The 12715-nt window shown below is 35.4% G+C and overlaps 1 long non-coding RNA gene across 4 annotated transcripts in view; it reads left to right on the plus strand.

Moving 5' to 3' along the window:
• Positions 1 to 12715, plus strand: part of LOC107666528 (uncharacterized) — a 158816-nt gene that overhangs the window by 99994 nt on the left and 46107 nt on the right. For 2 of the 4 annotated variants that reach the window (XR_001631672.1, XR_001631674.1), the window contains one exon: positions 5623 to 5708. The exons of 1 other annotated variant lie outside the window; for it this stretch is intronic. This is a non-coding gene — a long non-coding RNA (uncharacterized LOC107666528). Of the gene's footprint in view, positions 1 to 5622; positions 5709 to 11079; positions 11218 to 12715 lie in introns of those variants that run through there. One more of the 4 variants, XR_001631673.1, reaches the window with a different exon arrangement.

Below are 12715 nucleotides of genomic sequence, written 5' to 3' on the forward strand. Positions count from 1 at the left end.
ATTTGAAGTTTTTTTTTTTTTTTTTATGTTCTGAGTACAAATCTATACATTTTTATTATTAATAATATGAAATGAGTGTTTTATAATGCTTCAAGGTATGTATTTATGAGGGGAGACTGGGGATGGTTGTAACATTGGGGTACAATCTCTGTGTACAAATATAAAGAATATACAGGTCAAAAAATATATGTTTTGAAGTAGAAAAGTTGTATTTCTTCTTCTGGACTATTTGATTTGCAGCCAGATTAATACATGTAAAAAAAAAATAAATATATATATATATATATATATAAAATAACAAAATAAAATAAAAACTTTTGACGCAAGTGTGAAAGTGACTAACATGTATAATTGTCTGTTATGTTATTTATATAAAATAACAATAATTCAACTAATTCAGCAAGTGTGAATATGAATAACATGCAGAATTGTCTGTTATTTATCTTTTTTATTGTTAGCTCTTTTTTGTGTATTGATTCAAAAATTTGTTTGATGTTTTAGAATGAAATAGTTCTTTCTGTTTTCTTTCTTTTTAAAAATAAATATGAAATAGAAAGTTTTAAGTAAATTTGGTTAACAAAATTAATGTACAAAAATGAACTAATTTTCATGGCTTCTATAGTGTTACAACACTTTATATTCTCTATTTGTAGAGAATATAGGTTTCAAAATGACTAATTCATAATGTACATTTGGGCCAATTATATCAAAGCGCCCAGAATTATTGAGTTAGGCATTAAAGCAAAAAGTGTTACAACCATCCCCAGTCTCCTCCACTTCCTGTCCTTTACAGACATGTATAGATGAAAGCACTCTGAATACCTGAGCACATTTGTGTTGTTGTGTAGCATGCTGATTACAGTAAAAACAGTCAAAGGACACTTGAGTCCCAAAGGGTTAACACACTTCCAATGAGACTCTTCAGAGAGTAGAGTTTGGGGATTTAACCAAACAAATACAATACCAGAGAGTCCAATGCAGCTCATGCTAAACTCAGTGTATGTAGGCCTAATACATAACCAACATACAACATCCATCAACCCCTCCTTTCAGTAGCCCAAACATGAAGAGACCCACCATAGCGGCAAAACAATTGTGTAGCATTGTCCTTAACTCCTTACTATCCACTCATCTGCCTGTAATTACTCTCAATGAATGAATAACATTGACGGGCATCGCTACTTCACGCTACGCCGTGCCAAAAACACACTTTTCAATTACACACATCTGTGGAGTTGATCGTTATACCATATAAGTAAAACTTACAAAGGTGATTTGTTTTCATCCTTGTAAAAGCACAAATTTGATTTCCTCCAGTCCCAAAACAGACAGACGTTGGGTCTGATTTGTTTTTGGTGGAAACTAAATGAAAAATGTTTTCGGCAGAGCACAAACCACGCCACGGGGAGGCTTGCAGTTCGGCCAGCACCACCTTCATGTACTTTACTCATGCAGACCAGAGGAGGTGTGGTTGGCAATCGATGGGCCCAGGCTTCAGTGTGATCAGAGCGGATGAGAGATGAGGACGTTTCCCTGCTTTGGTGATGGCTGCAGGCGTCAGGGTCGATTTGGTGGCTGGCGGATTGAGGCGTTATATCTGAGGAGCATGAGGTTCCACTTCGATGAGCAATCTGCTTTATCAAAAGGCTTTTTTCTCAATCAATACAGCTTTCATCAGGGGAGCCCGATGCTGTGCTGCCCGCACTGTATCGGCTCTCCCACTGGGCAGATGCCACGTGCGGGACAGGCTAATGCCCGCTCAGCTTGAGTCAGTCTGGTCAGCAGCTCTCTTGACCTGAGAGAATTTAGTTCAGATAAACATGCTCACTCTTTCTGAGGTCATCACTCAATATGCAGGAACACAACTTTTTTTTCCTTTTTTTCTTAACAGAAGCTTGTGGAAGGATGTATTAAATGGAAATATGGGGAGCAATTATGCCATTTATTTGTACACCATCGTATTATTCCAAACTTTTTTTTTTTTATACAAAAGTAAACCTTTGGTTGCCCTTTATTTTAAGGTGCCCTGTTGAGAAGTATACATTTGAGTACTGAGCAATATTAATTAACTACATGCAGTGGTGTATAAAGTACCTGAAAGCCATACTCAAGTAAAAGTACAGATATCTTACCAGAAAATGACTTTGGTAGAAGTTGAAGTCACCGTTTAGAATATTACTTGAGTAAAAGTCTTAAAGTATGTGATATTTATTGTACTTAAGTACGAAAAGTATTTTTTTTTTATCTTAAACGTACTTAAGTATTTAAAGTAAAAGTACAAGTAAATACAAAATGGAAAAGAAGCAAATAAATATATATATATAAAAATTTCATACACAGCTTGAGTAGCAAGATTGTGTTCAGTTTTAACTCTTTCTTCCATTTTGTATTTTTGGGTAAGAATAAGAAGCACTTCATCCGGTACTTAGCGTATTTCATTCCAACATAAGAAAACATTTCTGGAATCTGCATCTGAAATAGCATTTAGATGTATTTACACAGTTTATGTATCACAGAGGGGACACTGATGCATGTTTTGGTTTTAACATAAAACGTTGAATACTGATATCTGAAATAATTTAACAGGTGGCAGCAAGTGATTGTTAATGAGTGAGTCATTGAGATTCAACAGATTCATTCAAACGGCTGTTCTTTCAAAAACAAAGCATTTGACTGTGTGAATGAGTGAATCACTGAATCATTTATTCAACCGATTCGTTCAAAAAGGTGAAACGGTACTCTTTGTGTGATATAGATTAAGTTAACTATATTAAATTATATAAATATAAAAAGCATACAGAAGCATTTTTGCCGTCAATTTAGAATGCTGCCTGGAATTTTGAGTTTTAATAGACTAATTCATGTGCGTGCACTCTGTGTGTGATTTGGTGATATAGTCTACTTGATCATGTCCGATCGCACATCATTACAACAACACTTACCATATTATTGCAGTCGATGCTGTATCACAGACCCCAGACTCGACTTGGAAAATGAATCATCTGCGGTGGTGCGCGCACTTGTTTGCACACGAGCAAAGGTGTTTTTTAGGAGTCTTAACTTGCAAACGCCAGACCACTGATTTGTCAAACCTGCTTTCCTGCAGTCTGTGTTCTTCTGACTTCTGACTATTTTGTAGTAAGAAATGAATATGCTTTGGGGGAATGTATCGGAGTAAAAGTATACATTTTAATTAGGAAATGTAGTGGAATAAAAGTAAAAGTTGGCTGAAATATAAAAACTCAAGTAAAGTACAGATACTCCCAAAAAATACTTAAGTACTGTAACGAAGTATTATTACTTCGTTACATTACACCACTGACTACATGTACTTACTATATGGTTAGGGTTTGGCTTAGAGTTACTTGCATGTAATTATGCATAATTTATTGTTGTAATAGTAAGTACATATAACATGTAACAAGGACACCTTAAAATATAGTGTTACCCAAACTTTCATCATTCTTGACTATGACTCATTTTCTAGCACTCTAAAGCTATAAATAAATAATAAATAAATAAATAACAGCAGCATGCTGGTTTGTAGCATTGGTATTTATTTACTTACTTTTTGACATTTGGTAAAACTTTACAATGAAATTATATATATTAAAACAAGTTCATTTCCCATGACAGCAATATTTAACATTGATATAAACATAAACAATACTTTTACAACATTTATCAATCTTAGTTAATGTTTTACATATACTAATACAATTGTAACATTATATAAATTAACTTATGAGTTAATATATTATGAACAAACATAAATTAACAATGAACAATAGCATATTTCTAAATAATAGTACTACTAATAATAATATTATTATAACATTTATTAATCATTTACTTGTTTTTTTTTTCATGATACATAATGCATTATTGATAGCAAAGTTGTTAACCATTCCTCTCTTCCTGCCATTTACAAATATGACAATTCCTGTCAAGTTGCCTAATGGGATAGTAAAGTGTTTATTGAATGTAGGTATTGTTCACCTAGTGTTTTCGGTGTATTCAGACATACTACTCGTTTGATATACTTTTTGCATGCTGTTTAGTAGGGACATATATGACATATATGAATGTGTGGTCTGTTTTCTGGGATCCATGTGTTTTGTACCAGCTTATCTGGTATATTAGGAGAGCCCATTGAAGGGAATCAAGGTGAGGATGCGGTGATGGCACGTTAATGAAGTGGTGTGGCGTAGTGGTGATGAGCAGATCTAGAGGTGGATGGCTGTGTGGGAATTACCGCCTTAGTCCTCCAGCACAAGAAGGAGAACAGTGAATTAATCTCCAGTCTCGCCCATTCAATGAGTCCCCAGAGCTTGCTTAATTAACCTAATAAAAATACTAATAGAACCATTTCCAAAGGTAAATTTAATTTACTTGTCAGCGTTGTACATCAATAGGGATAAGGATGGGTGGGCACACGTGTCTCGGCGAGCGTCCACGCTGGCCCCTAATAAATACCAACTCGTTTACATCCACATCCGATTATGCCTGCTGTCAGTGGCCACAGTTAAATTATGATGAAAAGAGGGGCTGAGAGCAGAATTAACATGACCAAAGATTAACACAATATTTGTCTAGGAAGATGATAGGATTTATTTCTCTCTCTGCCACTCCTCCACCCTTGATGATGTGATTGCTTACCTCAGCCATGAAAGGAGTCAACTACTAAAATAAATTGCATTAAAATAGATAGCTGTATTTTGTCACCAAATGGGGTTTAAGCAAATGCAGTTCATATTGAACAATCATAAAAAAAAAACTTACTGGCGGGAACTTTGTGACGACGTACTACTGATGTACTACCAAGAGCCATTAAGCCCATCTCATTACTGCCCTCCCAGTGACTGTGTAATGACCTGCAATCATTTGTAAGTGAATAACTATTAAAAGCCCTGGCAGCTGGGAGAATGCTTTTAAAGTCAAATTAAAACACATGGGAGGTAGCCTCTTCCCTGCATAATATGTATCTATAGATGCATAACAGGCTCCCCTTCCGTTTTTCACTACCAATGATATTTCATCTCCAAAGAGACAGGGAGATAAAGAGGGACTGGAATTTAAAGAGGGGTCTCGTCGACATGTTCTTGTTTTAGGTGCTTTTATTGAATATTATAGTCTTTGGCGTGATTGTGGCCTCCAATGATGGGCTTTTGCGTTGCGTGTGTGTGTGTATGTGTGTGTGTGTGTGTAAGCATTTTAGGATGTGCATAGACACAGCTGTGTTCCTCGGAGTGAGCAGACCCTCAATAGCGCATTGTTCTGTCGTCGCCATGTGTGAAGGGGACCAATCAGAGGCTTTTATTTTCCTAAGTTGCTTTGTGAATAGATAGTTACTTCTGCAAAACTAAGTCAAGAGACTTTTATAAACTGTGGATGACTTTCAACTTTCTCAACAAGGTTAAATCCTCCAGGTTTAAGATTCTGTGTTGAACAGAGACAAAAAACGTTCTGAGAGGAGGTATTGATCAGTAGTCATGTGGTGTATAATACATGTTTGTACAAATCTAATCACAGATGATGAAGAACAACACATTTCTGTTTGACAGTAGAGGTTACGCACACTGAAAGAATGACCTTATACTATGTTCTTAACCTCTTTTACAGACTTCTGGAAACCACTTGTGTTCAATAATATGCCCCGGATAGGTGAAGGCCTGCCTCATATGGAACAACTTTTTAATTTCAAAGGGAGTGACACATCCTCTGCAATTTTTGAAGATTTTTTTTTGAAGAAGAAGAAATTTGTTCTATGTTTGAAGAAAACTTTTAGTCTTGACTAATTTCTTCTCACAAACTAATGTTTTATTTGTCCTGGTTCTATATATTTATGTAATTTTTAATAAATTACTTAATATTTATATTTGATATAATACTATGTTGTTACTATTATGTAATATATATATATATATATATATATATATATACACACATAAAATCTTATTTCCATTTTAATTTATACTAAAAGAAATAACGTAGTATGAAAACATAAAACATTGTAATATATATCCTGGATGTTGTTGCTTACCTTACCCCGAGGCATGATTGGTGTAAAGCTACACTTGCTATATAGCTTTATGAGTTCAATTTAGTCACAGAAGGTCATGTTACTACTTAATTCTGAAATATAGTGTGTGGACTGACTGTTGAGTGCTGGCTGGAAAGTGTCTTTTTATAGACTACATATTAAGTAATATCAGGATTTAACACTTGAAGTCTTTAACACTTTGCATTGACCAATTTGACCTATATTGCAAACTTTGACCCTTTTAAAAAAACTCAAAGCATTCAAAGCAACAAGACATAAAGCAGCAACGCTCCTTCTCAACTTTAAATTCCACCTCATTTCCCAGTCTGATCAAGATTTCTCTTTGAGGACTTGATATGTTTCTGTATCTGAACAGCACCACAGAGGATGGAATTAATTCTGAAATATAGTGTGTGGACTGACTGTTGAGTGCTGGCTGTGGTCGTGGAAAGTCCATTGCTTTGGGGTTTGAGGTGAGTGATGAGTTGTTTTGAAGCTCAGAGATGTTGTAACCATCACCCACCACAAGGTGGGCTCCTTCTCAACTTTAAATTCCACCTCATTTCCCAGTCTGATCAAGATTTCTCTTTGAGGACTTGATATGCTCCTGTATCTGAACGGCACCACAGAGGACGGAAAGACAGAAAAGAGTGAGAAGAGAAAGCAGGAGGAGGAAAGAGAATGTTCTGTGTTTTGGTGTCACTGGGGGCTACGTGCTTTTTATATGTCCCAGTAGAGAAGAGAGATGAAGAATGTAAAGGAGTAGGGAAGGAGAGAGAGAGAGAGAGATAGAGGGATTCTCAGGAGGGAGATCTAAGGCTGTGTCTGCCACCGCCACCTTAAGCCACCCTCCTCCTGTTGGTTTTAATTCACTTCCACAGGAAATCTAGATCCACTCCCCTACTACACAGAGCTAGCTTGTCTGTTTCTTTCTATCCTGTCGAATCAGTTCTCCAGTGACGTGTGTATTTGTGTTTAAATTTGTGTCGGTCAAGTTTTGCCTGCATTGTGGAGACCCCACAAAGATGGTAAACTAAACCCTGCAATCACCTGCATTGTGGGGGGCAATCAATGTTCCCTGAGGAAGATGTTTTAATAAATATACATATTCCTATAAATATAAATATACATATATAAATATTCCATATTGAAAATAAAAATATGACAAAAATTTGTTGGAGAGGTTTGGGGTGCATTGATTATCACCCTGGTTATATGGGTGGCGCTTGTAATTTATTTTATATTTTATTTTATCTTAGGTTATTTTTGTGGTTAGAAATGTAATGCTTTGAATTGTTAATCAGTATGATGTATAATTAATAATAATAATAATAATAATAATAATTTGTTTGAAGGTTTTGGTGTGTATTTATTATCATCAGGGAAATATATGGGTGGTACTTTTATTTGATTTTTATTTTAATTTTTTTAATTTAATTGAATTTTTTTTTTTTTTTGCTGTTAGAAATTTAATGCTTTGAAACCTTATTCAGTGTGATGTGCATATTCAATAATAATAATAATAATGGTTATTATTATTATTATTATTATTATTATTATTATGCATTGGTAGTGTGTGAATGTAATGGAAATTTTTATTTGCCATTAACCATGCTACATGTGTGTGATATTATACCTTTATCGCAGATTTTTTGGCTTGTTTCTCTCTTCATATCTCTCTCTGTTGTTGCCACATATACATAGCAATGACCTGGCGCTCACTATGCAGCCACCATGCTGTGAATTCCATCTAACCAGAGAAACAAGAGGAAATTGTTATGCAAATGAAAATGCACTGGCTATTCTAGAAAGGTTGTAATGTTTGTATGCGTGTGATTGTATTTGTGTGCTTATATGTTAGAGTAATTCAGGGAGTAAAATAAATGCAGAGAGAGCAAATCTACCAGGATTGTATTTCAAAAGCATTCTCATTCAACATGGATAGTGTGCACAAGAAATAAGCATATATATTTCCTGGCATGAGCATTTTCAAAGCAACAGTCACATTTATAATCTCTGTATAATGCACAACGTCCCCATTATTAAAGTGACAGCCTCTAATAGAGCTGATTGGCTGGAAGTTAAAGGTGAAGTGTGTCATTTCTGCACCATTAGCATCACAAGCAGGATTGTAAAAATAATATTTTCAAACAATTTTTTTTTTCCAGCAAGGACTCATTAAATTAGATTTGACATTATCAAAAAAATAAATGATTTTAAAATTCCTATTCATTAAAGAATTCTAAAGCAGCACAACTGTTTTCAACATTAATAATGAGGACTCAGCAGCAAATCAGCATAACGGAATGCTTTCTGGAGGAGGATGTGACACTGAAGACTAAAGTAATGACTGAGGAAATTTCTGTTTTGCCATCACAGGAATAAATTACATTTTGAAATGTAAAAATATTTGACAAGATTACTTCTTTCAAAAACATTTGAAAAATTCTTACAAAACTATTGAACAGTAGTGTACATTATATTAGTATAGAGTGTGTTTTATATATTTTTATGTAGCATCCAGACTTCCTTCGTATTTTCATAGGAAGCTTTGGGCTTTAAGATTTCAGCACCTCAGCACAAACTCCACCCTCAGTGATTCAGCGAAGCAGGATAGAGGTTTTCTCTCAGGTGGGTGAAGTGATTGTTCCTCGGTTTGAGTGTTTATAGGCAGGAGGATGTAGTCCTCAGTGTTACTGCCTAATAAAAAAGCTTGCATGCTGTGTGATTAAATAACAGGGATGGCAGTAAAGAGAAAAGACATAATGATGGTTACATGCAGGTAGGTCAGTTACAATTTAATTGTCATTGCGAACGTATCAATTCGCTGCTGCTTAGCTGAGCAGAAAACAATGCTTTAGCACATAGAGGGAATCCTGCTGACTGCCTGTCAATTTACCCAGTCTCATCCTTGTTTTATTTGTCTCCTCTCTTAAGAAAACAAAATGTGTTCTTCCGAGGAAGCTAAAGCCACTGGTCACTTTGTTTGTCACGCCACCTTGTTTAATCCAACTTTTTATGATAACTTGAAATAATGTGTGCTGTGTGTCCTAGATAGTTTTGAATTGTATAAATTATTTAGAGTAGAGTTCTCTGATTAGGGCTTTTGGAGTAATAATGCAATGTTTTTGCTCTGGTTCGGTTGACACTTAACCGATTTTTTTTTTTTTTCTTCTGTTGACATATTTTGTTTTTGTGGCTGTACATTGCATCAGGTTGCATCAGGGTTAGCCATACTAAGAGCCATGCTGATTTATTTTTGGTTCTGTCCAAATCCTTTTATGAGTGGGTCTCTCAATGGCACAATCCACACTCGCTCCAAAGAACATAATATACTGGTCGAGTCTTCACACTCCAAACGGTCTCCCCACTGAGCTAGTTTTAAGTCCATAAGTCTTAGTCAAATGTCACGACATGACTGATGCTTTTTTTAAAAGCGAGCCGTTTGAGACAATCAAAGTGTGGGCCTAGTGGGCTTGTTAGGGCTCCCTCTGTCTGTCCAGTTCCTCTGAAGTCTGTTCGGACCGCTTGTGTTTATGTTTCTCAGCTCTTCGCCTGTGACAATCCACATATGGTCATTTATCAAAGATCTGCGCTTCACAAGAAACTGTTTTTGCAAAGCTGTCAGGCCAGTGATATCTCTGAAGACTTTATTGTACAAACTTGTCAGAATTCCCATCAGACTCGCGATCGCAGCCAGCCGTGTAGTACCCTCTTCCATCTCTAGCCCAATGATTTGTGTTCAAATTAAAAACCCAAACCATCCCAATAAAGTTTTGGCAAGGACGGATCGGTTTAATTGGCAGGCAATTGACGCGCCAATAGACTGTCATCCTGGAGGTCAAGAGTAATTTATTGAAATGCTAACTGCCTTTTTTTTTTGGGCCGCCGTTCCATATTGAAATTCCCATCTAGAGTATTACATGAGAAGATGATGACTTAATCCCCTGTTAATTAGAATAACATTTCCAGCAGCTGAGGCATAGCTGTTTAATGCGAGGGCAGTGGGCTGCACAGGAGAGGCCAGCCGGCTGGATCTGCGGCCCCAGAGTGCGAAGCTTGGCCTGGGCTCAAAGATCCAGGCAGCGGGGGCAACTCTCCACACCTCCAGCGGATGAGTGGTGGAAAGCTGGTAAATCTGCCGCTGATGACTCTCTCGTCGGCTAATAAGCTCATGTTTATTGGCAGGCTCTGTCCATCAGTGGCCTATTTTCAGCAGCAAATGGAAATATGTATTAGAAACACGGAATCCTCATATGGTAGCACAGTATTTTTAATAAGCTCATTTTCCATCTTCACAGAATTTGATTACAGGTGCTTTTTGAAAAGAATAAAATTGCAAATTGAACTTCGACCTCTTCCAGAATAATAAAAAGATAATTCTGACTGACAGTGATGCTTCTGTGCTATGTAACATAGTAAAACTTACTCTCTTACATCCACAGCATGAACAATAAAACTCTTACCTCATTGCATGAAAAAAAAAAAAAATATATATATATATATATATTTTATTTTTACCATTTAGCTTTATGGATTAATTTTTGCTGTTTATAAAACTGTTCAATATAATTAGTATTTTGTCTGTCTGTCTATCTATCTGTCTGTCTACAGTTCTGTCAATCTATTGCAAATTATTTTATCATGATGAAAATTTATATGAAAAGTTGTGATTCATATCATATTTTTCACTTTTTAGATATTTCTAAAAATAAATAAAATTTGAAAATTTTAACATTAATTTATTTTTTTAAATAAAAAAATAAATTGTAGATATTTCTCATACTTTTTAGATTTTTTTTATAGATATTTCTACTTTATTTAATCTCAAAATCTTTCCTTATGTACAATTTCAAAATTCCAAAACATTTCCTTAACTACTGCATATTTCAAAATTGAGATCTTAGGTTTTTAGTGTGGTGTCAGACTTTAAACCCCACTCTACACAAACAGTAATATTCACCTTTAATGCCTGCTTAAATTTATTTATTTTAATTTTTTAATGCATGCATGTTTTTTTTTTCTTTTTTCTTCAGGGTTCTTTTAAAGTGATTTGCATACAGCTTCACCCTTGGCCAGAGTGCAGTAGTGAAACTGGAAGTGACAGTGCCAGGTTTGCCCTGTTCTGTTTCTATCCTAGTATTAATCCAGCAGCCCCTCTACTCTTTAAGAAAGACCTCATTACCAGCCTCATTGATTGTGCTTCCTGCATCAACGAGCCCAGTGCATCTGTGTGTCCTGTATTATGGGTAGGGAGGTAAGCAGTAGGCAGGAGGTTTATGGTGCTGTAATTGGTAGTTAGTGTGATATTTGTAAGACAAATAGAGCTATATGTGCGATTCCTCCTCTCTCTCTCCTCTCTAGTCTTTACAGCCACCAAAGGGCCTCATTATAGCCCACTGAAACCCAGGCCTCACTGCATCGCACACACACACGAAGGGCAGGAAGTTGTGTGTGACAGTTCGGCTGCCAGGACTGATAGATGATACAGTAAGTGTGGTATTCATTGAGAGAGGACCCTGATGGTCTGGGGAATGAAACAGCTCTTCATTACATCGCAACCCAGTGGACGTTTTACACTCACGCTGTGCACGGCGGGACTGACTGAGTTTACTGTGGTCACTCATGAATATGCGGGGTTCTGAATTAACTTTTTTACAAGACCTGACAATGGTGAGCAAATCTGGAAAACAACCATCTATCACTGTGTTGTTATTGTTAACTAAAACTAAAACTATTATATATTGTTTTTACTTTTTTTTGGTCATTAAAATAAAGATGACAAAGTAAAATATAAATATTATATTTAAAAAATAAAATAAAATAAAATGCTGTCTTGGCAACTAATTGAAATAAATAAAATGGTACTTTACCAAGAAAGTGGCAAGATGAAAACCACTATTTTCTGTTTCAAACTTTCACATAGCATATTTAAGTTATAATAACATTAAAAATTCAAATCCAGATTTAGATTTTCATTTATTATAACATTTAAATTTTTTCCCCAAAATGCAATAAATCCATGACACATTTATTTTATTTTTTTCAAAATGCAATAAATCCATTGAATCAATATAAAAGTTATTTTTCATATTGAAACTGTTGAAAATACACAACATAGTAAGTTGATCCACATATGACAGCCTCTGAACTTGGTCAATAATAATCTTATATGCAGGCACTGGACTAAAAATACATTCAATCAGTCATCGCTCCCAAAAAGAATTCAACGGGTCATCTTGTTAATGCTATAAATTAATTACAACAATAAAAGAACATTTCATCATGAACATACATGAACAACAATATCACATTAGACCACAGAAATTCCCTTATATTCAACTTCCAAAAGTGCATTCATCTTTGCCATGTTACATTCATTTAGTTGACTAGTGCTATACGCTGTATTAACAAAAACATAAATGGCATAAATAAAAACACTTACACTGACAAGCTACTCAATATCGCGTTCATAATCGAATGCGACTCATCTGCGATTATGAACGTGATATTGCAGTGATCTACGGCTCTGTGTATTATATGCCGCTCTATCTGAAAGCACGTGATGGAGATTTACTATTAATCACAGAACCGGCTTTACTGACGAGATGCGCATAACAATCGCATGCGATTAATTGCACAGACCTAATAAGCATGCTAATAAGCAACTAG

The sequence above is a fragment of the Sinocyclocheilus anshuiensis genome, unplaced genomic scaffold (assembly GCF_001515605.1).
Source record: "Sinocyclocheilus anshuiensis isolate Anshui unplaced genomic scaffold, SAMN03320099.WGS_v1.1 scaffold63, whole genome shotgun sequence".
NCBI lineage: Eukaryota > Metazoa > Chordata > Actinopteri > Cypriniformes > Cyprinidae > Sinocyclocheilus > Sinocyclocheilus anshuiensis.